Genomic DNA, 25,719 nt, shown 5'->3' with positions numbered 1-25,719 from the left:
AATTGTACCTTTTTTAAGGTTCACCAATGCAACCCAACACTGGTCCTTTTCCAGGTTGAATAATGTACAGCATTATGCAATCCACTTTTCAGACCACCATAGACACTCCTTTTGGTGGGGGTTTCATAACAATGGCCTGGGCTCACAGTACTTCTGTCACAGTACATACTCTTCAGGAGTAAGTACATTTCATCACCATTGCTTGAACTGAATGAGGTGGACTTGTTATATACTGTAATGTAAATGGCCTGCCATAGAAAAATTAATTATACTCTTTTTTTATTTTTAGTAGATTGGGGGGCACTTAGTGTTTGGGGAGAAGCACAACAAAGCTAAACTGCTATAGATTTTATATATCTGAAAGCTATGATTTCTCAAATCTGCCTTAATAGTCTACAGAAGAAAATGTTATTTGGCAGGAAACAGTTATATCTCTCACAAAATATTATGGCCCTAAGGGAGGAACAAAGGTGTTAGACTCTGAAACTTAAGTGGTTAAAGTACTTCAAAGTGCCTGTTACATTAAACATGTAAATTATATGGGTAATCAATACAGTAGACTTAGAAGATATATTTATTTTGGACTAGGACAAGCCTTTGGAACGTTTTTTCTTTGCAAAATGTTATTCAAGGCAAATTCATGAGTCAGTGTTTTTTCTATATGACATGAAGTTCAGCCAAGGTTATACTTTTGCATAATTCCTGCTAGGTTAACAAAAATAGTAAGAATTTTAGCTGTAGTAAAGTGGGCAGTTTCAGTGCCAGGTCATAATATAACATTTATTAGGGGAATTTGATTATGACTGTTATATATATAAACATCCTGTGTCCTCTAGTGATGGCCGAACGGTTCGCCCGGCGGTCGTTTCGCGGCGAATTTCCGACTTTCGCCGTCCGCGGGTTCGAACGCCTTTTTCCGTCGTTCGCCCCGGCGGACTTACGTGTTTAATGTATACAAGAACTTTAACCTTTCGTGACACGTTTATCATGTGTTACAGGACAACCAATTGAGACATGACAGCTCATGGACACTTGGACATTCCCCCTAACCTATAAATACACCCGATCCGGTGGCCATTTTACATTCTTTCTTCTGTCACTGTAGGGAAAGGATCCTGTGTGGAGTAGGGACAGAGAAAACGCTAGCTATTTGGTACACAAAAGTTCTTTTCAGGACTGGTATAGGTGTTAGGTCAGCAGCCTGAGTTTCTTTTGTCAGTTTAGATAAAGGGACAGAGCGCTGTATGCTGCTATTTTAGGGACAGCTCAGCCAGATTAGTCTTTCTTCATCATCATCATCATCATCATCATTAGCTGTTACTATCAGGTCCACAAAAGAGCTGTTCCAGCTAATCGTTCCAGCCTACTCTTTTTTGCCAATTTGTATAGGGACAGGCAGGAAGCAGTGTGTCAGGCAGTGAGGATAATTTTAAAGACTTGCTGTTACTATTAGTTCCACAAAGGTTCTTTTCAGGACTGGTATCAGTGGTACGGTAATAGGCTTGTACACGTATAATATTCTTTCTTCCAAATATAGAAAGAATATTATACTTGACTGCTGCCCTTCTGCTGCAGTCTGCTAATCATTCACAACTCACTTGTTCCACAAAGCTCTTTATCAGGACTGGTAACTTGGTCTGTCTAGGGTGCTACGGTACATAGGCTTGGGTGCGGTACAGTCTGCTGTTCTGTAAGGACCGCTATCGGTCCACAATACATAGGGTTGCCGTGCACTACTGCTGACCGCTGCCCTATACTGCAGCAGTCCTTCATTGGTATAGGGACTGACGTACAGTCTGCTAATCACTAACACACAACCTGCTTGGTCCACAAAAGTTCTTATAAGGACTGGTAACTTGGTATAGGGTGCTACGGTACATAGGCCTGAGTGCGTTACAGTCTGCTGTTCTGTAAGGACCGCTATCGGTCCACAATACATAGGGTTGCCGTGCACTACTGCTGACCGCTGCCCTATACTGCAGCAGTCCTTCAGCGGTATAGGGACTGACGCACAGTCTGCTAAACACTAACACACAACCTGCTTGGTCCACAAAAGTTTTTATAAGGACTGGTAACTTGGTATAGGGTGCTACGGTACATAGGCCTGAGTGCAGTACAGTCTGCTGTTCTGTAAGGACCGCTATCGGTCCACAATACATAGGGTTGCCGTGCACTACTGCTGACCGCTGCCCTATACTGCAGCAGTCCTTCATTGGTATAGGGACTGACGTACAGTCTGCTAATCACTAACACACAACCTGCTTGGTCCACAAAAGTTCTTATAAGGACTGGTAACTTGGTATAGGGTGCTACGGTACATAGGCCTGAGTGCGTTACAGTCTGCTGTTCTGTAAGGACCGCTATCGGTCCACAATACATAGGGTTGCCGTGCACTACTGCTGACCGCTGCCCTATACTGCAGCAGTCCTTCATTGGTATAGGGACTGACGTACAGTCTGCTAATCACTAACACACAACCTGCTTGTTCCACAAAAGTTCTTATAAGGACTGGTAACTTGGTATAGGGTGCTACGGTACATAGGCTTGAGTGCGGTACAGTCTGCTGTTCTGTAAGGACCGCTATCGGTCCACAATAGATAGGGTTGACGTGCACCACTGCTGACCGCTGCCCTATACTGCAGCAGTCCTTCAGCGGTATAGGGACTGACGTACAGTCTGCTAAACACTAATACACAACCTGCTTGGTCCACAAAAGTTCTTATAAGGACTGGTAACTTGGTATAGGGTGCTACGGTACATAGGCTTGAGTGCGGTACAGTCTGCTGTTCTGTAAGGACCGCTATCGGTCCACAATAGATAGGGTTGACGTGCACCACTGCTGACCGCTGCCCTATACTGCAGCAGTCCTTCAGCGGTATAGGGACTGACGCACAGTCTGCTAAACACTAACACACAACCTGCTTGGTCCACAAAAGTTTTTATAAGGACTGGTAACTTGGTATAGGGTGCTACGGTACATAGGCCTGAGTGCGTTACAGTCTGCTGTTCTGTAAGGACCGCTATCGGTCCACAATACATAGGGTTGCCGTGCACTACTGCTGACCGCTGCCCTATACTGCAGCAGTCCTTCATTGGTATAGGGACTGACGTACAGTCTGCTAATCACTAACACACAACCTGCTTGGTCCACAAAAGTTCTTATAAGGACTGGTAACTTGGTATAGGGTGCTACGGTACATAGGCCTGAGTGCGTTACAGTCTGCTGTTCTGTAAGGACCGCTATCGGTCCACAATACATAGGGTTGCCGTGCACTACTGCTGACCGCTGCCCTATACTGCAGCAGTCCTTCAGCGGTATAGGGACTGACGCACAGTCTGCTAAACACTAACACACAACCTGCTTGGTCCACAAAAGTTCTTATAAGGACTGGTAACTTGGTATAGGGTGCTACGGTACATAGGCCTGAGTGCAGTACAGTCTGCTGTTCTGTAAGGACCGCTATCGGTCCACAATACATAGGGTTGCCGTGCACTACTGCTGACCGCTGCCCTATACTGCAGCAGTCCTTCATTGGTATAGGGACTGACGTACAGTCTGCTAATCACTAACACACAACCTGCTTGTTCCACAAAAGTTCTTATAAGGACTGGTAACTTGGTATAGGGTGCTACGGTACATAGGCTTGAGTGCGGTACAGTCTGCTGTTCTGTAAGGACCGCTATCGGTCCACAATAGATAGGGTTGACGTGCACCACTGCTGACCGCTGCCCTATACTGCAGCAGTCCTTCAGCGGTATAGGGACTGACGTACAGTCTGCTAAACACTAATACACAACCTGCTTGGTCCACAAAAGTTCTTATAAGGACTGGTAACTTGGTATAGGGTGCTACGGTACATAGGCTTGAGTGCGGTACAGTCTGCTGTTCTGTAAGGACCGCTATCGGTCCACAATAGATAGGGTTGACGTGCACCACTGCTGACCGCTGCCCTATACTGCAGCAGTCCTTCAGCGGTATAGGGACTGACGCACAGTCTGCTAAACACTAACACACAACCTGCTTGGTCCACAAAAGTTTTTATAAGGACTGGTAACTTGGTATAGGGTGCTACGGTACATAGGCCTGAGTGCGTTACAGTCTGCTGTTCTGTAAGGACCGCTATCGGTCCACAATACATAGGGTTGCCGTGCACTACTGCTGACCGCTGCCCTATACTGCAGCAGTCCTTCATTGGTATAGGGACTGACGTACAGTCTGCTAATCACTAACACACAACCTGCTTGGTCCACAAAAGTTCTTATAAGGACTGGTAACTTGGTATAGGGTGCTACGGTACATAGGCCTGAGTGCGTTACAGTCTGCTGTTCTGTAAGGACCGCTATCGGTCCACAATACATAGGGTTGCCGTGCACTACTGCTGACCGCTGCCCTATACTGCAGCAGTCCTTCAGCGGTATAGGGACTGACGCACAGTCTGCTAAACACTAACACACAACCTGCTTGGTCCACAAAAGTTCTTATAAGGACTGGTAACTTGGTATAGGGTGCTACGGTACATAGGCTTGAGTGCGGTACAGTCTGCTGTTCTGTAAGGACCGCTATCGGTCCACAATAGATAGGGTTGACGTGCACCACTGCTGACCGCTGCCCTATACTGCAGCAGTCCTTCAGCGGTATAGGGACTGACGTACAGTCTGCTAAACACTAATACACAACCTGCTTGGTCCACAAAAGTTCTTATAAGGACTGGTAACTTGGTATAGGGTGCTACGGTACATAGGCTTGAGTGCGGTACAGTCTGCTGTTCTGTAAGGACCGCTATAGGTCCACAATAGATAGGGTTGACGTGCACCACTGCTGACCGCTCACCTATACTGCAGCAGTCCTTCAGCGGTATAGGGACTAAGAGTTTTGTCACAGGGTCATTTAAAAAATGACATGCAGAGGAAGAGGCAGGCCCTTCCGCAGGGGTGGTAGGGGTAGGGCAGGAGCAACAGGCTTGAGCCAAAGTGGGAAGTTGCAGAAGGTGCGTTCAATTACTTTAAAGGATGCACCAGACTTGGTTGAGTGGCTCGCTCAGCCTTACTCTTCTGCACCCTCCTCATCCTCTCGATCTGCACCCTCTTCTTCACTCTCTGCTATGTGCACCCCCAAAGACACTACCACCAACAACACGACCACCACCACCACCACCACATACCTTCCGCTTGAGTCACTGGAATTATTTTCCGATCCATATCAAGAGGACATTTCTGATGCGCAGCCACTCTTGGTATTGGATCAGGAAGAGGAGGTAGCAACAAGCGCTACTCAGCAGTCTGACGCCAGTACCCAGATCAGCCCAAGGAGGAGGTTGGTCCCCGGTGTTGCTGCCTACTCTACTTATAGCGGTGGGGAAGGTGACGTTGATGATGACGTGTCTAGTGATGTCACGTGGGTGCCCACAAGAGAGGAAGAGGAGGGGAGTTCAGAGGGAGATATGGACCAGCAGATAGGGAGGAGAAGCAGCAATGACTTACATTGCACAGCAGGGACAAAGCAGACTGCAAATGTATCAGGAGCGAGTCATCGACCATGTACGGTCACATCTGGCGCTCCCAGGACACCGGCACATGGCTCCGCAGTGTGGGCTTTTTTTAACGTGTCCGCTGCTGACAATAGCGTTGCCATCTGCAATCTTTGCAGTCAACGCGTTAGTCGCGGTAAGCCCAATACTCACCTAGGGACGACCGCCTTAAGAAGGCACATGAGCAGCCATCACCGAGCCCAGTGGGAGCAACGGAACACACAAAGCCACACTGCAGGCTCTCACCGTCCAGCCTCGTCTTCTACTTCTCCTTCTCCTCTCTCCTCACAATTGTCCTCCACTCCACCTTCCATCACGCCAAGCTCACATTTTTCTGCAAAAAGGCAGGCTTCCGTGGGCCTAATGTTTGAGCGTAAAAAAATGATGACGCCGGATAACCCTCTTGCCCAACGGTTGGCGGCTGGCTTGTCAGAACTCATAGCCCGCCAACTACTGCCATATAAACTGGTGGACTCGGAGGCCTTTCGCAAATTTGTGGCCATTGGAACACCACAATGGAAGGTCCCAGGAAGGAAGTATTTCTCAGAGAAGGGCATCCCAGAGCTATATGGCCATGTTCAGCGGCAAGTGAATGTATCTCTGGCACACAGTGTCGGTGCCAAGATACATCTGACCACAGACACGTGGTCTAGCAAACACGGGCAGGGAAGGTATATCAGTTTTACTGCCCACTGGGTGAACCTTCTGACGGCCGTCAAGCATGTAACCCGTGGCACCCGTGTAGATTTGGTTTTACCGCCACGGATTGCATGCAGGCCTGACTCTTCTTCTCCTCCTCCTACTCCATCCTCCTCCCTCTCCTCCTCAGCTGCCTCCTCCTTTTCCGCTGCTAGCGTCTCTTCCACTGCACCGCCCAAGCTCCCCAGAACCTATTCCACATGCCAGGTGAGACGTTGCCATGCCGTGCTGCGTCTGTTGTGCCTGGAAGCAAAGAGCCACACTGGCCCGGCACTCCTTTCAGCTTTGCGTTCACAGGCAGATGAGTGGCTAACACCGCTCAATTTGACAGTTGGTAAAGTGGTGTGTGACAACGGTGCCAATCTGCTTAGCGCATTGAAACAGGGCAAAATCACGCACGTGCCGTGCATGGCACACGTCTTAAACTTGGTCGTGCAGCGATTCCTTGTCAAATACCCTGGGGTCCAGGACATCTTGCGGCAGGCAAGGAAAATCTCGGCCCATTTCAGAAGATCTTACACGGCCATGGCTCGCCTTGCTGACATTCAGCGGCGACACCATCTGCCGGTCAGACGTCTTATTTGCGATTGCCCGACGCGATGGAACTCAACCTTCTATATGCTTGATAGGCTGCTCCAGCAGAAACGTGCAGTTAACGTCTACCTGTATGAACTCTGCGAAAGAAACGGTTCTGGGGAGCTGGGTTTTTTTTCACCGCGCCAGTGGCTGCTCATGCGCGACACATGCAGACTTCTGCGGCCATTTGAGGAGATCACCAAACTGGTCAGTCGCAGCCATGGCGCCATCAGTGACATGGTACCTTATGCCTTCTTTCTGGAGCGTGCATTGCGTCGTGTCATTGATCAGGCTGTGGAGGAGCAGGAGCGGGAAGATGAGGAAGTCGCAATGCTGGATGAATTCCCAGGGGGGGCTACTCTATCTGAGACAAGTCAACAACAGGAGTCTGATGAGGAGTCAGAGGAGGATGGTGCCGGGGCGGATGAGCAGGAGCAAGAAGAGCATGCTTTAAACCTTTCTGGGATCCCTGTTGTGCGAGGATGGGGAGAGGAGAATGAAGAGGACGACATTATCCTGGATGATGAGCAGGAGCCAGGCCACCACACCGCTTCCACTTTAGTGCAAATGGGGGCCTTCATGCTCCAGTGTTTTAATAGGGACCCCCGTATAAAAAGCATGAGGGTCAAGGACCAGTACTGGGTGGCAACGTACTTAGACCCCCGGTACAAACACAAAATGGCGGAAATGTTACCGCCGTCGCAGAGGGCTGTCAGAATGCAGCACTTCCAGGCCTTGCTTCGAGAAATGCTGCATTCTGCTTTTGCGTGCGCTGGCAGAGGAGCAATTCCCACTCCCAGAGAAGGATTTGCGGGTACCAATCCAACAGCGCCTGCAAGAAGAGGCCGGTTTGAAGATGTGTTGGTGACTTCGGATATGAGGTCATTCTTTCAGCCGACCCATCGACAGGTGTCATCCGGATCCAGCATCAGGGAACGCCTAGACCGTCAGGTGTCCGACTACATTGGGTTAACGGCCGATGTGGACGCTCTGAGGAGTGATGAACCCCTAGACTACTGGGTGGGCAGGCTTGACCTCTGGCCAGAGCTTGCCCAATTTGCAATCGAACTGTTGGCTTGCCCCTCATCCAGTGTCCTGTCCGAAAGGACGTTCAGCGCAGCAGGGGGGATTGTGACCGATAAGCGTACTCGCCTAGCTCACCACAGTGTTAACTACCTCACATTTCTAAAAATGAATGAGGCATGGATCTCGGAGGAATTCAACACATGTGATCAGTAGACCATGTATATGTCTATAAACAATTTTTGGAATCAAGCACACAGACCTTCTTAATTCATTTGGCTCACTTCCCTGACCCAAAAAAGCACACCGTACTATATGCCCCTACCCTCCTCTTTGAAGAGGTTGAGCGGTGTCATATTTCTACTGGGGCTGCTTATTATGAGGGGTTCCCACCATCCCTGTGCTGTGCTGACTTCCTCCTGGGTGTTCTTATTATGAGGGGCTCCCACCATCCCTGTGCTGTGCTGACTTCCTCCTGGGGGTTCTTATTATGAGGGGATCACACCATCCCTGTGCTGTGCTGACTTCCTCCTGGGGCTGCTTACGGTGCTGCTGTCAGCGCTGTATGTCACGGAGCTGCTGTCAGCGCTGTATGTCACGGAGCTGCTGTCAGCGCTGTATGTCACGGAGCTGCTGTCAGCGCTGTATGTCACGGAGCTGCTGTCAGCGCTGTATGTCACGGAGCTGCTGTCAGCGCTGTATGTCACGGAGCTGCTGTCAGCGCTGTATGTCACGGAGCTGCTGTCAGCGCTGTATGTCACGGAGCTGCTGTCAGCGCTGTATGTCACGGAGCTGCTGTCAGCGCTGTATGTCACGGAGCTGCTGTCAGCGCTGTATGTCACGGTGCTGCTGTCAGCGCTGTATGTCACGGAGCTGCTGTCAGCGCTGTATGTCACGGAGCTGCTGTCAGTGCTGTATGTCACGGAGCTGCTGTCAGCGCTGTATGTCACGGAGCTGCTGTCAGCGCTGTATGTCACGGAGCTGCTGTCAGCGCTGTATGTCACGGTGCTGCTGTCAGCGCTGTATGTCACGGAGCTGCTGTCAGCGCTGTATGTCACGGAGCTGCTGTCAGCGCTGTATGTCACGGAGCTGCTGTCAGCGCTGTATGTCACGGAGCTGCTGTCAGCGCTGTATGTCACGGAGCTGCTGTCAGCGCTGTATGTCACGGTGCTGATGTCAGTGCTCTGTATTACGGTGCTGCTGTCAGTGCTCTGTATCTCCTGCACCCTCTTGTTTGCCTACCCTGGTCCCTGACCTTCCCTCTCCTCCATTGCCTTCATTAGCTCCATAGTCCTGAATTGTCAGAACAATTTCCCAAATAAAAAAAAAATGCTTGTAGTTATCGATCCCAAATTCACCTCATACATGTATTATGCTATTGTCCAGGTGGTGGGACTACGTGCTACCCCCTAATAATTACCCCGTGGCCGCAAATTCGACCTAAAGGTTTGCGAAATTCGCCTCCCATTGAAGTCAATGGAGCCCGCGGCGAACGGTCGTTTTCGCGAACGTTTGTGTCCGTTCGCGTTTCGCGTTCGCGAAACGTCCCGTCGGAAGTTCGTCCATCACTAGTGTCCTCCTAAATTGCAATCAATGCTATTCTTGGAAATTAGGTTTGTCCTGTTAGGTCTAACTGCTCCATATCACGGCAGATAGCTATCCTGATGGTCTCAATGTCAAAATATGCTACACAAAGTCCCAACTTACATAAGATTATAATCTATTACAGGAACAAGTTATACTTAATGTGATTGTAGCCGTATTGGGGACAACAAGTTATGATTGCTTCACTGTTCAAGTAGAGTCAGATCAATGGAAAATGAATGTCATATCAGTCATGCAGAAGCAATTTGAGATAAAAGCATTTTATCATAGTGAATATACCACCAGACGAGTGTGTAAGGGATGCTACTATGTGCATCTAATGTAATAATATACATATTTAGACTCACAGAGCGATTTCAAAAACACATTGTTTGTCTGATGTTAAATAGATAGATCTTTTGCACAGATTAAGTTAATAAGCCACTAGCAGAAAGTGAAAAACCACCTCAATAATACAATCTGATAAATGGTGCACTCAAAAATACAAAATCCCCATAAGTGCAAAACTTTTGAACAAAGTGTTATATTAAAAACAAGTTGTAATAATAAATGTAAAACACAACCATTACAATGACATGTATCAGTGTAAATGTCAATGCTTCATGATAAATCAGTCCAAATCTAAAAAAGAAATCCAGAAATTATTTGCATAAAGTGATATTGTGTGATCTTTGGGTGAAACCTTCACCATCCCCTTTGGCCACTTTCTCCCCTTTGGGATTTTAATCTCACTACAAAGGTTTCAAGTGAGTATCTCTTTAAATCCATGGTCAGGTTTAGGCATTCACTAATGGATCCAATCAGTCAGGAGTATATACCTGGCTGGTAGGCTCAAAAAGGGAAACATATAGCTCTCTCAGCAAATGCTTTTATTTAAATCACCAAAATAGATATATATATAGATTAAAGAAAACATTATGGCTGGCAACTTTGCTTTATTATTATCTATTACTACCATTTGTTTTTTAATATAACATATACATATATACAGGTGCGCTTCCTACTTGTGTCAGAAATAAACAACAATATAAAATACAACTGTCAACTGCTTCAATCAAGAAAATCTATGCAAAAAAAATACTGAATATATGCATAAGATGTATATCAGTAAATGTACCAAATTTAATAAAAAAATTTGCAAACATATTATGAATAGACATGGGCTAAAGGACCCCTGGTTTGGTTTGTGGCAGAACTTTCGAACATTGAAAAAGTTTGAGACCGAATAATGAACCACATTGACGTCTATGGGACCCGAATTGGAAAAATCAAAAGTGCCCATTTTGAAGGCTTATATGCAAGTAATTGGGCATACAAAGAATATGGGGGTCTGAGTACTGCCCTGGTGGACATGTATCAATGAAAACAAAGTTAGTAAAAAGCATAATTTTTAAATGAGCAGTGATTTACTGATACTTAAAGTGAAACCATATGAACGAGAAATAACAATCAAAATGAAAAAAAATCCTTTAACCACTTCCCACCCGGCCAATGTACATATACGGCTGGGTGGGAGCTCTCTACTTCTGATAGGACGTTCAGGAATGTCCTTCAGAAGGAGGGGGATCGCGTGCATGCGTGCCCGCGCAGCGGCATGATCCCGATGTGCTTGTGTCACCCGGAGACGGCGCATCTCGGATCGGCAGGAGGGCTCTGTGATTGGCCCTCCTGATCACATGACAGCCGCGTCCAATCACGGCCGTCATGTGATGTAAACAAGCAGCCGGTTGCTAGGCAATCGGCTCCTCCTCTCCTCACACAGAAGTCATCGCTGAGGAGAGGAGAGCAGATCGCTGCAGCCGGCTGGTGATCAGTGAGTATGAGCTGTTTTTACAGCTTTTTACTAACTGATCACCAGTCTAGTGTAAACACACATCACCACACAGTGTAAACACACATGTCACCACAATACACATGTCACTACACATGTCCCCAAAACACACATGTCCCCAAATAATAAAAAGACATGTTCCAATGATTATCTGCACACATATGTACGTGATCACCTGCACACATCTGTACATGATCATTTGCGTACATATGTCCGTGATCACACAAACCAATTATTATACACTTAACGGAATTTTTTTTACCAAAAACATGTAGCAGAATACATTTTGGCTTAAATTTATGACAAAATTTGATTTGATTGGATTTCTTTTAAAATAGAAAAAAGAGAATATTGTTTTTTTTCCAAATTTCCGCTATTTTTGCGCTTATATCGCAAAAAATAAAAAACGGAGTCGTGAATAAATACCACCAAAATAAAGCTCTATTTGTGCGAACAAAATGATAAAAATTTCATTTGGGTACAGTGTAGCATGACCGCGCAATTGTCATTGAAAGTGCAAGAGCAATGAAAGCTGAAAATTGGTCTGGGAAGGAAGGGGGCGAAAGTGTTCAGTATTGTAGTGGTTAAATATAGTACCTGGGGTATCCCCATAGTCTGCCTGTAAAGTGGCGCACCTGTTCCATGTATAGAACATGTTGCAGCAATAATGTCATTTATAAAGCCAAAAAAATACATTTTCAATGCAAGCTTTCTTTATTTTGTAAACATTGGCTTAGGGAGCCAGTCTTCATGATAAGGCCACAATGTAGTGCACTGGGAACAAGATTAGAGATTTTTTGGATAAATTCTGGTGTCTCTTTCATAGACTTTAGATAGAAGTAACAGGTGTGTAAAAAAATTGGCCTTTGGGTGTTGGTGGTGCCTTCACAATGTAACCCTATAGATGTAGGCTTCATGAAAGCAAGAATTTTCTATTACCGCTCGGAAATATCAGAATCGTGGGCCATCCCTTCTATCTCTGGACTCTCTACAAGGAAAAATTCGGGCTTCTCTCTAATCGTCTCCAATTGGCCTCCTGTTTTGGCGACCATAACTTCCCTGCGGCTTTTAATGTGGAATTGGAATTTGCTAACTGGTCCTCACAAGGCCTGGTGACTTTGCACTTGTTGCTGCAGGGCACCATCTTTTGTTCTTTTGAACATCTACATCACAATTATGCTTGATCTAACTCTGAATTTTATGAATACCTTCAAATTTAACACTTGTTCCAAAATATCCTTACCCTAGTAAGAGATGAAGCCAGAAAACCCTTTGAAAATCTGTGTCATGAGGAGTCGAGAGATAGAGGGACAATTTCTACTCTATACCAATACCTTAATGACTATTATACCAATGCAAAATCCTTGGCAATGCTGGGATGGGAGGCTAAAATGGGCCAGGAATATCCTGCAAAGGATTGACTTGATATGGTCGCCAATATGCATAAGTGTGCCCACTCGGTTGCCATTAAGAAAACTGCTGTAAAACTTCACACCAGACGGTACTAGCCCCCTGTTAAAATACATAGGATTTTTTCAACTATTCTAGACACATGTTTCAGGGGATGTGGTGAAAGGGGTACACTCCTCCATACCTTCTGGAGCTGTAAGGCTCTACAATCTCTTTGGCAGCAGACCACTATGACCGTGTTACAAATAACTGGCATTCCTATCCCTCAGATGTGTGCTCTGTTCACAGATCTCCCAGAGGTCCCCCCCCGCATCAAAAACTGGCTCACACACTATTTAGCGCTATTCACTGGGCTATAGCTTTGAACTGGGGAACCCCATCAGCTCCATGGTCCCAGGTGCTTCTTCGAATGGAGTCTATTAAGTTAATGGAACGAATACACCATACTCTCATGGACTCCATGCAAAATTTTTGACTGCAAATGGGGCTTTTGGTCAGCTCCTTAGATAGCCAATATAAGCATATATTCTACTCGGTCAACCTGCTGGATGGGCCAAAGGAAGTCTGACCGTGGGTTAATACATGTACTCTTACCACCAAAATAAGCTACAACAACCGAGCTTCTGAATATACACCAAACTATGCAGAACTATATGCAGATGTGTTCTTATATTGCTCTATGCACACATTATTAACCACTTGCCGCCCGCCCTATTACAAATTGACGGCGGCAAAGTGGTTTCATTATCCTAACCGGACGTCATATGACGTGATTAGGATAATGAGCCGCTGCGCGCCCCCGGGGGCGCGCATCGCGGCGATCGTTGTTGCGGGGTGTCAGTCTGACACCCGGCAACTACGATCTCGGTAAAGAGTCTCCGACGGAGACTCTTTACCATGTGATCAGCCGTGTCCAATCACGGCTGATCACAGTGTAAATGGGAAGAGCCGGTGATCGGCTTTCCCTCACTCGCGTCTGTCAGACGCGAGTAGAGGAGAGCCGATCGGCTGCTCCTCTGACAGGGGGGGTCTGTGCTGATCGATTATCAGCACAGCCCCCCCCGAGGATGCCCACACTGGACCACCAGGGACACCACTAGACCACCAGGGAAAAGGTAATTAAAATCCATAATCCTCCCTAGACCACCAGGGTGCCAGTCAGCACAATGGGTGCCAATCAGTGCCCATAATGGATGCCAATCAGTGGCCACAATGGGCATCACTGATTGGCATGCATTATTGTTTGGCACTGATTGGCATCCATTACCATAACACTGATGCCGCCTTTGAGTGCCCACCTGTGCCGCCTGAGTGCCCACCTGTGCCGCCTGAGTGCCCACCTGTGCCGCCTATGAGTGCCCACCTGTGCCGCCTATCCATGCCCACCTGTGCCGCCTATCTATGCCCACCTGTGCCGCCTATCTATGCCCACCTGTGCCACCTATCCATGCCCACCTGTGCCGCCTATCCATGCCCATCCGTGCCGCCCATCCGTGCCAGCTATCAGTGCCAATTTGTGCCACCTATCAGTGTCCGTCCGTGTCGCCCATCCGTGTCGCCCATCCGTGTCGCCCATCCGTGTCGCTCATCAGTGCCGCCTATCAGTGCCACTTCATTGGTGCCACATTGGTGCCCATCAGTGCCACCTTATCAGTGCCCATCAGTGTAGCCCCATCAGTGCCCATCAGTGAAGGAGAAAACATACTTATTTACAAAGTTTTGAAACTGAAACAAAAAAAAACATTTTTTTTTTCAAAATTTTCGGTATTTTTTTATTTGTAGCGCAAAAAATAAAAACCGTAGAGGTGATCAAATACCACCAAAAGAAAGCTCTATTTGTGGGAAAAAAATGATAAAAATTTCATTTGGGTACAGTGTAGCATGACCGCGCAATTGTCATTCAAAATGCGACAACGCTGAAAGCTCAAAATTGGTCTGGGCAGGAAGGTGTTTAAGTGCCCTGTATTGAAGTGGTTAATTTTGCTTTTCTTTTGATTATTGTTATGTTTTTATTTTACATACTAGTTCTTGAAGAATTACTCCTCTAAATTAGCATTACTTATTTTATCTAGTCATATGGATGATCTAAAATATTGTTGTTTCAGTTATATATAGCACTCTCAATGCATGTTATATTTTCCTGTAACTGCCTTTATTACCTCAATATAAAAATGTTTGTAAACAAAAATAAACCCTATCAGTTTTTTCTTCCATCTGTGTCCGATTTTGGACAAACAAGTAATGCATGGTCTTAATAGAAATCATGTCCTATGCTTTTCAAATGTAACTTTTCAGTGAATAATAATCATTTCTAATTTTTTTAAAATCTAAAGCAATCAATGTTGCTCTCACAATGAAAATCTGGCAGAATAGTGTAGAATAGCTATGGTTCTGTATACATTCTTTGGTGTCTTTTTGTAAATAATACTGCAATGTATTTCACTTGTCGGACTTTGATGTGTTCAGATACAGTATTTAGCAAATATTGTAAACTCTTGGAGGGGATGATAAGGAACTATATATACAAGATTTTAATAATGAGAATTGTATCATTAGCAGTAATCCGCATGGATTTATGAAGAATCATTCTTGCCAAACCAATCCATTAACCTTCTTTGAGGAGGTGAGTTGCCATCTAGATAAAGGAAGGCCCATAGACGTGGTGTATCTGGATTTTGCAAAAGCATTTGACACGGTTCACCATAAATGTTTACTGTACAAAATAAGGTCCATTGGCATGGACCATAGGGTGAGTACATGGATTGAAATCTGGCTGCAAGGGCGAGTTCAGAGGGTGGTGATAAACGGGGAGTACTCAGAATGGTCAGGGGTGGGTAGTGGGGTCCCCCAGGGTTCTGTGCTGGGACCAATCCTGTTTAATTTGTACATAAATGACCTGGAGCATAGGGTAACCAGTTCAATCTATGTATTTGGGGATCATACTAAGCTAAGCAGGGCAATAACTTCTCTGCAGGATGTGAAAACCTTTCAAAAAGATCTGAACAAATTAATGGGGTGGGCAACTACATGGCAAATGAGGTTGAATGTAGAAAAATTTAAAATAATGCATTTGGGTGGTAAAAATATCAATGTAATCTATACACTGGGGGAGAACCTCTGGGGGAATCTAGGATGGAAAAGGACCTGGGGATCCTAGTAGATGATAGGCTCAGCAAAGGCATGCAATGCCAAGCTGCTGCTAACAAAGCAAACAGAATATTGGCATGCATTAAAAAGGGGATTCATTCCAGAGATAAAACGATAATTCTCCCACTCTACAAGACTCTGGTCCAGCCGCACCTAGAGTATGCTGTCCAGTTCTGGGTACCAATCCTCAGGAAGGATGTACTGGAAATGGAGCAACTACAAAGAAGGGCAACAAAGCTAATAAAGGGTCTGGAGGATATTAGTTATGAGGAAAGGTTGCAAGCACTGAACTTATTCTCTCTGGAGAAGACACGCTTGAGAGGGGATATGATTTCAGTATATAAATACCAAAACTCATCACTGCATATGACAAAATCTTGGGAATGGCTTGGTGCCTACTCCACATAAATGACCTCTCGTATAAGGAGTACAAAAAGTCCCTCATCAGACATTTGCTCAATGCAGCAAAGAGCCTGATCCCTCTTCATTGGAATTCTAAAACGATACCATCTGTCGGCGACTGGTTGGCAAAGATCTGGTACATTTATGACATGGAAGAAATCATAGCCACCAAAGGGCAAAACATTACCCAGTTTCAACTCAGATGGGCTCCTTGGCAAGCTTTTGCGAACTCAGACATTTATAAAATGCTAAGTGCCTAACACAGAATTAAGTGTTCCACAGCTTTCACCAGATACCATCCATTCGTTTTACTCCCCTTTTCTCCTTTATCTGGCCAAATGTGGGTTACTAGTGGCACTTGCTTCCGATATCCTTCAAAGACTACCCTTTGTGTTAGTAATCAGGATTTGAGAAAGACTATTTATACCTTTGAAAGAAAATTCAACAAGGTCAATAGATCCACCCGATATTTTAAGCTATTGTTCATAGTGTTAATAGCTTCTTGATAATCTTTGAATACTTTCTCTTCCCTTCTCTTTGAAGTTACATGATTATTCTAATAGATGGAATTATTTTTGTGAATACTATTTCTCAGTAGTATAATTGTCAGACTACATATATTGATGTTATTTTTATATTTTTCCTTCTTTTCAATAAACTTTATTGTGAAAAAATAAATAAAAATACCATACTGGTGACTCCACAATAGGGATAAAACTTTTTCACAGAAGGGAGTTTAACAAGACTCATGGCCACTCATTAAAATGGGAAGAAAAGAGGTTTAACCTTAAACTACGTAGAGGGTTCTATACTGTAAGAGCAGCAAGAATGTGGAATTCCCTTCCACAGATGGTGGTCTCAGTGGGGAGCATCGATAGTTTCAAGAAACTATTAGATAAGCACCTGAATGACCGCAACATACAGGGATATACAATTTAATACTGACATATAATCAAACACATACCGTATATACTCGAGTATAAGCCGAGATTTTCAGCCTCTTTTTTGAGGCTGAAAGTGCCCCCCTCAGCTTATACTCGAGTCATCGCCGTCTGACTGCTCGATCAGCGTATCGAGCAGACAGACGGCGGACATACTACAATTTGAAAGCCGCGCCTCCTTCTCCGCCTCCGCCTGTGATAGGCGGAACACTGAATTTCCCAGCAGCCTGTGTTCCGCCTATCACGGACATCGTCTCATCCTCGTCCGTAGTACGAGGATGAGACGATATCGGTGATAGGCGGAACACAGGCTGCTGGGAAATTCAGTGTTCCGCCTATCACAGGCGGAGGCGGAGGCGGGGCTTTTGAATTTTAGAATGGCCGCCGAGGCGATCCTGGCAAGGCACGGGACGGAGGCAAGGCAAGGCACGGCACGGGACGGGACGGGACGGAGGCAAGGCACGACACGACACGACACGGGACGGAGGCAAGGAGGCAAGGCACGGCACGGGACGGAGGCAAGGAGGCAAGGCACGGCACGGGACGGAGGCAAGGAGGCAAGGCACGGGACGGAGGCTCGGGACACAGGTAGGCTGGACACACACACACACACACACACACACACACACACACACACACACACACACACACACACACGGACACACACACATGGACACACACACACAGGGATGGATGGATGGATGGAGACACACACACACAGGGATGGATGGATGGATGGAGACACACACACACAGGGATGGATGGATGGAGACACACACACACAGGGATGGATGGATGGATGGACACACACACACACAGGGATGGATGGATGGATGGACACACACACACACACAGGGATGGATGGATGGATGGACACACACACACACAGGGATGGACGGACACACACACAGGGATGGACAGGCATGTCTCACCCTCGGCTTATACACGAGTCAATAAGTTTGCCAGTTTTTTTGGGGGTAAATTGGGGGCCTCGGCTTATATTCGGGTCGGCCTATACTCGAGTATATACGGTAGTTTGCACTTGATGGACTTGTGTTTTTTTTTAACCTCACCTACTATGTAACTATGTATTATGAAAAAAGCTGAAGACTCTTTGGACCTGATCTTAAGAATCTAACTTATCAATAGTATTACTGTGTCTTTCTGTCTAGGCTATTAATAGGGTGACAGTGAAAGTCAATTCTGCTGGAGTAGGATAGAGCTGGGAAGACAATTGGGCTGTACTCTCTCTCTTTTTTCCAGCACCTTCTCCGGTCACTAAAAGGCCAGAGGGAGGTGTAGACTACTGGAAGTGCCTGGGGTAGAGGTAACGATGGGGAGGAGGGTGTGCGGAGGCAGACTGGGTTCTAGTGGCAGTTCCTGAATATTATGGTTCACACTGTACATTGTGCTAGCCCACTTTGTTGGCAATATATCGTTGAAATTTCCCTTCTCAAGTCCTCCAGTGATGAGTGAATTAGCTTGGGTTCCATTCACAGGCAGTTCATCAAACTCAAATGGCAATCCTTAACCTGAGACCTATTGAAATAATTGGGGGGGGGGGGGGGTGGTGAATCTGGAAAATGATTTCTTCTTGTTTTAAAGGCAAATAGGCAAGGGGTTGTCAATAAAAATGTATGAGGAGCTGGGCAAATGCCAAAAATGTTTTAAAAAGAGGGATTCAGTGGGTAGAGGGTCCTCCTTTTTATGCAACTTTAACCACTACAGATCCGCGCTATTGCCAAATGACGGCATCAGCGCGGACCTACATTTCCGGGACTACGTCTATTGACGTCGTCCCGGATACGAGCGGCCTGCGCGCCCCCCGAGGGGCGCGCGCGGCGCGCTCTGTGATCGGCGAGTCCGTGAGACTCGCCTGATCACCGATCCGTGCAAGGGGTCGATCCCGACCCCTTATCACGTGATCAGCTGTCAGCCAATGACAGCTGATCATGTGATAGAACGGAGCCGGTAATCGGCTATTATTCCTCCTCGCGCTGACAGCGCGAGGAGAGAAAAAAAAAGCCGATCACCTGATGTCCCGATCACGGCCAGCAATACAGCTGACCACCTGCCCCCTGCCAGTGCCCACCTGCCCACCGCCGTGCCATCCTGAATAAAAGTAAGTGCCCCCCATCAGTGCCCCCCATCAGTGCCCATAGTGCCCACAGTGCCACCTACAGTGCCACCCACAATGCCACCCACAGTGCCATCCAGCAGTGCCACCAACAGTGCCACCCACAGTGCCCACAATCTGCCTCAAAGGTGCTGCGACCCAGTGCCGCCCATCAGTGCCCAGCAGTGCCGCCCATCAGTGCCCAGCAGTGCCGCCCATCAGTGCCCAGCAGTGCCACCTATCAGAGCCACCTATCAGTGCCACCTATCAGTGCCCATCAGTCCCATCTATCAGTGGTACCTATCAGTGCCCATCCGTGCCACCCATCCGTGCCACTTATCCGTGCCACCCATCCATGCCATCTTATCTGTGCCCATCTTTGCCCATCAGTGCCGCCTTATCTGTGCCCATCGGTGCCGCCTTATCTGTGCCTATTAGTGCCGCCTTAACTATGCCTATCAGTGCCCACCAGTGCAGCCCATCAGTGCCCACCAATGCAGCCCATCAGTGCCCACCAATGCAGCCCATCAGTGCCCACCAATGCAGCCATCAGTGCCGCCTAATCAGCGCACTTCAATGAAGGAGAAAAATGACCCGTTTGCAAAATTTTATAACAAACTATTAAAACATGATTTTTTTTTTTTTTTTTTTTTGCATCTTTTTTTGTTTGTTTAGCAAAAAATAAAACTCCGAGCTGTAACTAAATACCACCAAAAGAAAGCTCTATTTGTGGGAAAAAAAATGATACAAATTTCATTTGGGTACAGTGTTGTATGCCCGCGCAATTGTCATTCAAAGTGCATCAGCGCTGAAAGCTGAAAATTGGTCTGGGACTGAGGGGGGTTTAAGTGCCCAGTAAGCAAGTGGTTAACCTCCCTGGCAGTATGACTATGTCAGATTTTTGTGTCTCAAAGCGGTACATTGTTTTGCATAGAAATTTGACGCTTTATATTGTAGGCCTGTAATTCTTAGGAATAACTTGCTTAAATATGTCCAAACAAGAGTCTAGTAGACATATATGATACAGTTTGAAACACAAAATCATAAATTATAATATAATAAATAACTATAAATAATTATCAAAAATAATAATATAATAATAATAAAACATATTCAATAATGTAATCAAATCAAAACTACAGAAATGTTCTCAGTTGCAGAATTGTCGCTGTCCTCACTTTCAAGTGTTTGATGATGAATTCCCCCACAAATCACTATCACTCTATTCTGCAAGTGTTCTATTTTACTATCAGCTATTTCTAGCTGGTCTAAAACCATTTTACCACGTAAAGAGACACTTTTTGGTTGCCATGGACAATCTCAAGTTTCCAAGCAGAAAGAACAGTATGTATAATATAAAGGTGCATGCAGGTCACTGGACAAAGAACTAGGGACAAAAGGGAGGCAAAATTATTTTATACAGTAATGTAATCTTATAGATTACAGTGTACTGTTTACTGTAAAAAATATTGTGCTGGGTCTACACAAAAAAATTGAGGCAACTATTTGCATCAGCTTTTTAAGTACTGTCAACTAAACTTATTTTTGTCTGACCTATTCGACTTTTCATGCTTTCAACTTTGTTATTTTAAGTAAAGCCAACTCATTTTTTTCAGTTTATAGACCATAGTTAGAGATGAGCTGAACAGACTAAAATTTTGCACGAACCCCATTAAAGTCTATGGGACTCAAACCTGAAAAATCAAAAGTGCGAATTTTAAATGCTAATATGCAAGTTATTGTCCTATAAAGTTTTTGGGACCAGGGTCAATGCAAAAAAAAGTTTTAAAACCGGCCATTTTCTCAGGAGCAGTAATTTTAATAATGCTTTAACCCCCCTGGTGGTGTTCCCGAGTCTGACTCGGGGTGGATTTTTCATACCAAAAGCGGTATCCCCGAGCCAGACTCGGGACTGCATCGCTGGATCCAGGAGGAGGTTTACTTACCTTCTCCCTCGGATCCAGCGTTGTCTCCCCGCTGTACGAGCGAGCCGTGTCTCGCTCGATGCATTACATCGCTGATCTCCGTGCCCTGCGAGCGTTGCGACGCACGGGCACGGAGATCGGCGCCAAATTCAAAAAGTGAAACAAACAGTAAACATACAGTATAATGTAATCTTACAGATTACATTGCTGTATGTAAATATTTCACATCCCCGTTGTCCCTAGTGGTCTGCCCAGTGTCCTGCATGCACTTTTATATAATAAAAACTGTTCTTTATGCCTGGAAACTGGAGATTGCCCATAGCAACCAAAACTGTCACTGTACATCAAAAATGATTTTAGACCAGCTAGAAAACAGCGATAATAAATTAGAATCACTCGCAGAATTGAGCGATAGCGATTTGTAGGGAGATCCGTCATCAAATACTGAAAAGTAATGACAGTGACAATTCTGCAACTGAGCAAATTTCAGTGTTTTTGATTTGATTACATTATTGAATAATTTTTATTAGTGTTATATTATTATTTGGTACAATTATTTATAATTATTTATTATATTATAATTTATGATTTAATTTTTCAAACTTTATCATACACGGGATGTCTGCTAGACTCTGGTTTGGACAGATTTAAGAGAGTTATTCCTAAGAATTGCAGGACTACAATATAAAACGCCAAATTTTCATGCAAAATAACGGTACCGCTTTTAGCACCTAAAATCCGAAATAATCATACTGCCAGGGAGGTTAATAAGTGAAAAAATTAAAGTGAAATATTCCTTTAAATATCGTACCTGGGGGGTGTCTATAGTATGCCTATAAAATGGCGTGTGTTTCACATATTTAGAACAGTACCTGCACAAAATGAAATTTCTAAAGGAAAAAAGTCATTTAAAACTGCTTGCGGCTATAATGTAATGTTGCCCCCCCAGTCCATTAATGGGCCCTTTGGGCCTGGTATGGATATTAAGGTGAACCCCGCAGGCCCCCACCCAAATTTTTAAAAAAGGCGTGGGGCCCCCAGGCCCTATATACTCTGAACAGCATCAGTAAACAGGTGGTCCCCGGGTTACAAACAAGATAGGGACTGTAGGTTTGTTCTTAAGTTGAATCTGTTTGTAATTTGGAACAGGTAAATTTTCTAAGTGTAGCTCCAGCCAAAAAATCTATTTAAAAGCTTTTTGGATAACATAAGGAAGGATTATCATCACCCCTGTAACATTTGTTTTGCTGTCTATGCCCCTGTTCAGAAGATTTTACCTCACTTTTTGTCCCAATGAGAATTGGATTTTGAAAATGTTGGGTTGTTGTAGAAACAATGATTGATGATAAAACATCAGTGGAGACACCTTTTTCCCCATATTAACTCTTACAGGAGAGAATTTCCCTTCCTAGGGGTAGGTTTCCTCTCATTTCCTGTTGTCTCCCTACGTTTGTAAGTAGGAGTTCTTTGTAATTTCGATCTTTGTAAATAAAGGGTCGCCTGTATATACTATACAGCCTGCCCTATACACTCTGCAGAAAATTTGGCCTTAGGAACAGGCCCTACTGTGAAATATTAGATCAAAAACTGTAATTACATGCCCCTGTTGAACGGGGGCATAAAAATTGGGCCTTAGGCGATGGTGGTGGTGGTGGTGGCATAGCACTGTAACCCCTCACAGATAGTCTTGTTGGGCACAGGAACCTGCCCTGCTGTGAAATACTAGATCAAAAATTGTAATTACCTGCCCCTCTTAGCCCTTGTACACACGGTCGGAGAATCCGTCGGAATGTGTCCTATCGGACCGTGTCGTCGGATAATCTGACTGTGTGTGGTATGCATCGAACTGATTCCGTCGGAATATCCGCCGGACCCAATTTTCCAACATGTTGGAAATATTTCCCGACCAACTGGGCCGGTCGGACATACTCCGATCATGTGTAGAGAATTTTGATTGGACCAAGTGCCACGCATGCTCAGATCAAGTTCCTACACCAAAGCTATTGGCTACTAGCCTGAATGTAGTCCCATCGTAACGAAATTACGTCATCACGTTCTGAAAGATCGGATTTTTCGCCAACTTTGTCCGACCGTGTGTATGCAACAGTTTCGGACAAAATCCGACAGACAAAATCCAATGGATTTGTTTGGTGAAATCTCCAACCGTGTGTACAGGGGCTTAAACAGGAGCAGAAAAAATGGGTCTTAGGCAGTGGTGGTGGCACAACACTGTAGCCCCTCGCAGATACTCTTGTTGGGTGCAGGAACAGGCCCTGCTGTGAAATATTGGATCAAAAATTGGAATTACACACCCCTGTTAAGCAGGGGCAGAAAAATTGGGTCTTAGGCAGTGGTGGTGGTGCTGGTACAACACTGTTAGCCCTCACAGATACTCTTGTTGGGTGCAGGAACAGGCCCTGCTGTGAAATATTAGATCAAAAATTGTAATTACACTCCCCTGTTAAACAGGGGAAGAAAAATTGGGTCTTAGGCAGTGGTGATGGTGCCACAACACTGTAAGCCCTCACAGATTCTGTGTTTGATCACAGGAACGAGCCCTGCTGTGAAATATTAGAGAAAATATTGTAATTACATGTCCCTGTTAAACAGGGGAAGAAAAATTGGACCTTAGGCGGTGGTGGTGGCACAACACTGTAAAGCCTTACAGATACTATTGTTGAGCACAGGAATGGGCACTGCTGTGAAATGTTAGAGCAAATATTGTAATTACATGCCCCTGTTAAACATGGGCAGAAAAATTGGGCTTTAGGCACTGGTAGTTCTGCCACAAGACTGCTTCCCCTCACAGATACTCTAGTTGAGCACAAGAACGAGCCCTGCTTTTAAATATTACAGCAAAAATTTGAATTATATGCCCCTGTTAAACAGGGGCAGAAAAATTGGGCCTTAGGAACTGGTGGTGGTGTAAGAACAAACATGTTCTTAGAAGCTATCAACATGAACATTGAGGAAGAATAGGATAGTCACTCAGCATAACATTATAGTCACCCATCATAGGCAGTCTTCAAGGGATCTCACATTCATAGAAAAATGTATTGGTTATATCAGCATCAGGTGCTTGGTATCTGGTGATCCAAGACTAATTCATTTTCATGAAGGTGAGCCGATCAACTGAGTCTGTGGACAGGCACACTCTGTGATTGGTTACAAAGCCTCCAGCATCACTGAATGTGCATTCAGAAAGAACGCTGGATGCAGGACAGGCCAGTAGCTCAATTGCATATTGTGCAAGCTCTGGCTAGTGATCCATCCTCAAGACCCAGTACCCCAGTGGATTTTCGGTTGGAAAGGTCTCCAAGTCTGATCTTGCCCCCAGGTATTCCTGCACCATGTAAATCATATGCTGGCAATGGTTGCTGGAACCGATCAGACCTTGGGGCTGCGGACTAAAGAATTGTCTGAACACATCGGTCAGACAGCCACTTTCTCCACCACTCCTTCTGTGACTGACCGAAGCCTCAGCAACACATTGTCCAGGAGGACCAGGAAATTGTAACCTCATTGGCTCTGGAGGCGCATTGCACAAACCTTTCTGCCAGGCCTCCCAAAGATGTTTCATCCTCTGCTCCCTCTGTGAAGGCTGGATAAGTTCCACAACCTTACTCTTGTAATGTGGATGAAGAAGGGCTGCCAGCCAGTAATGATCCCTCTCCTTGATACCACGAATTCGGGGGTCCTTTCACAGGCTCATTGGAGATATGCCTCCTCCTTATCCTCTCTTACTGAGTTCTGAGGATGTACCGTGTCCACGACCAGCACTGTTGGCTGTAGACACAGAGCCTGCTTGCCCTCTTTTAGTGGCCTGTGAGCGTCTGCCTCTCCTTGCTGAAGTTTACTAGAAAAAGTACACCAGGAATGGCCTGCAGTCAGATATAGGCTTGGCTAGACTAGAATGCAGTGGATATATATATATATGTAGTAAACTGTATATATATATATTTTTTATGCGCTGAAGATCACTGAATCCCCTGCTTGCCTGAAGTATATTAGAAACAGTACACAGGAACGGACCGCAGTGAGATCTAGCTAATCTGTATGCAGTGGATATATATATATATATAGACTGACTGTTATATATATATATATGTATATGTATATATATATATATATATATATATATATATATATATATATATGAAATACACTGCAGCTATCTGAATCACCTGCCTGCCAGAAGTATAGTAGAAACAATGAATATACCAGGAATGGACTGCAGTGAGATCTAGCTAAACTGTATGCAGTGGATATATATATATACGAAATACACTGCAGCTAACTGAATCACCTACCTGCCAGAAGTATAATACAAACAGTACACCACCAGGACCGGACTGCAGTGAGATCTAGCTAAACCGTATGCAGTTGATATATCTATATAAATATATATATATATATATATATATATATATATATATATATATATACATATATATATATATATATATATATATATATACATATATGAAATACACTGCAGCTAACTGAATAATCTGCC

The sequence above is a fragment of the Lithobates pipiens genome, unplaced genomic scaffold, assembly GCF_037356315.1.
Source record: "Lithobates pipiens isolate NorthernLeopardFrog02 unplaced genomic scaffold, aLitPip1_a1.2 Scaffold_8, whole genome shotgun sequence".
Taxonomy (NCBI): domain Eukaryota; kingdom Metazoa; phylum Chordata; class Amphibia; order Anura; family Ranidae; genus Lithobates; species Lithobates pipiens.
Note: the sequence above shows the minus strand (reverse complement) of the source record.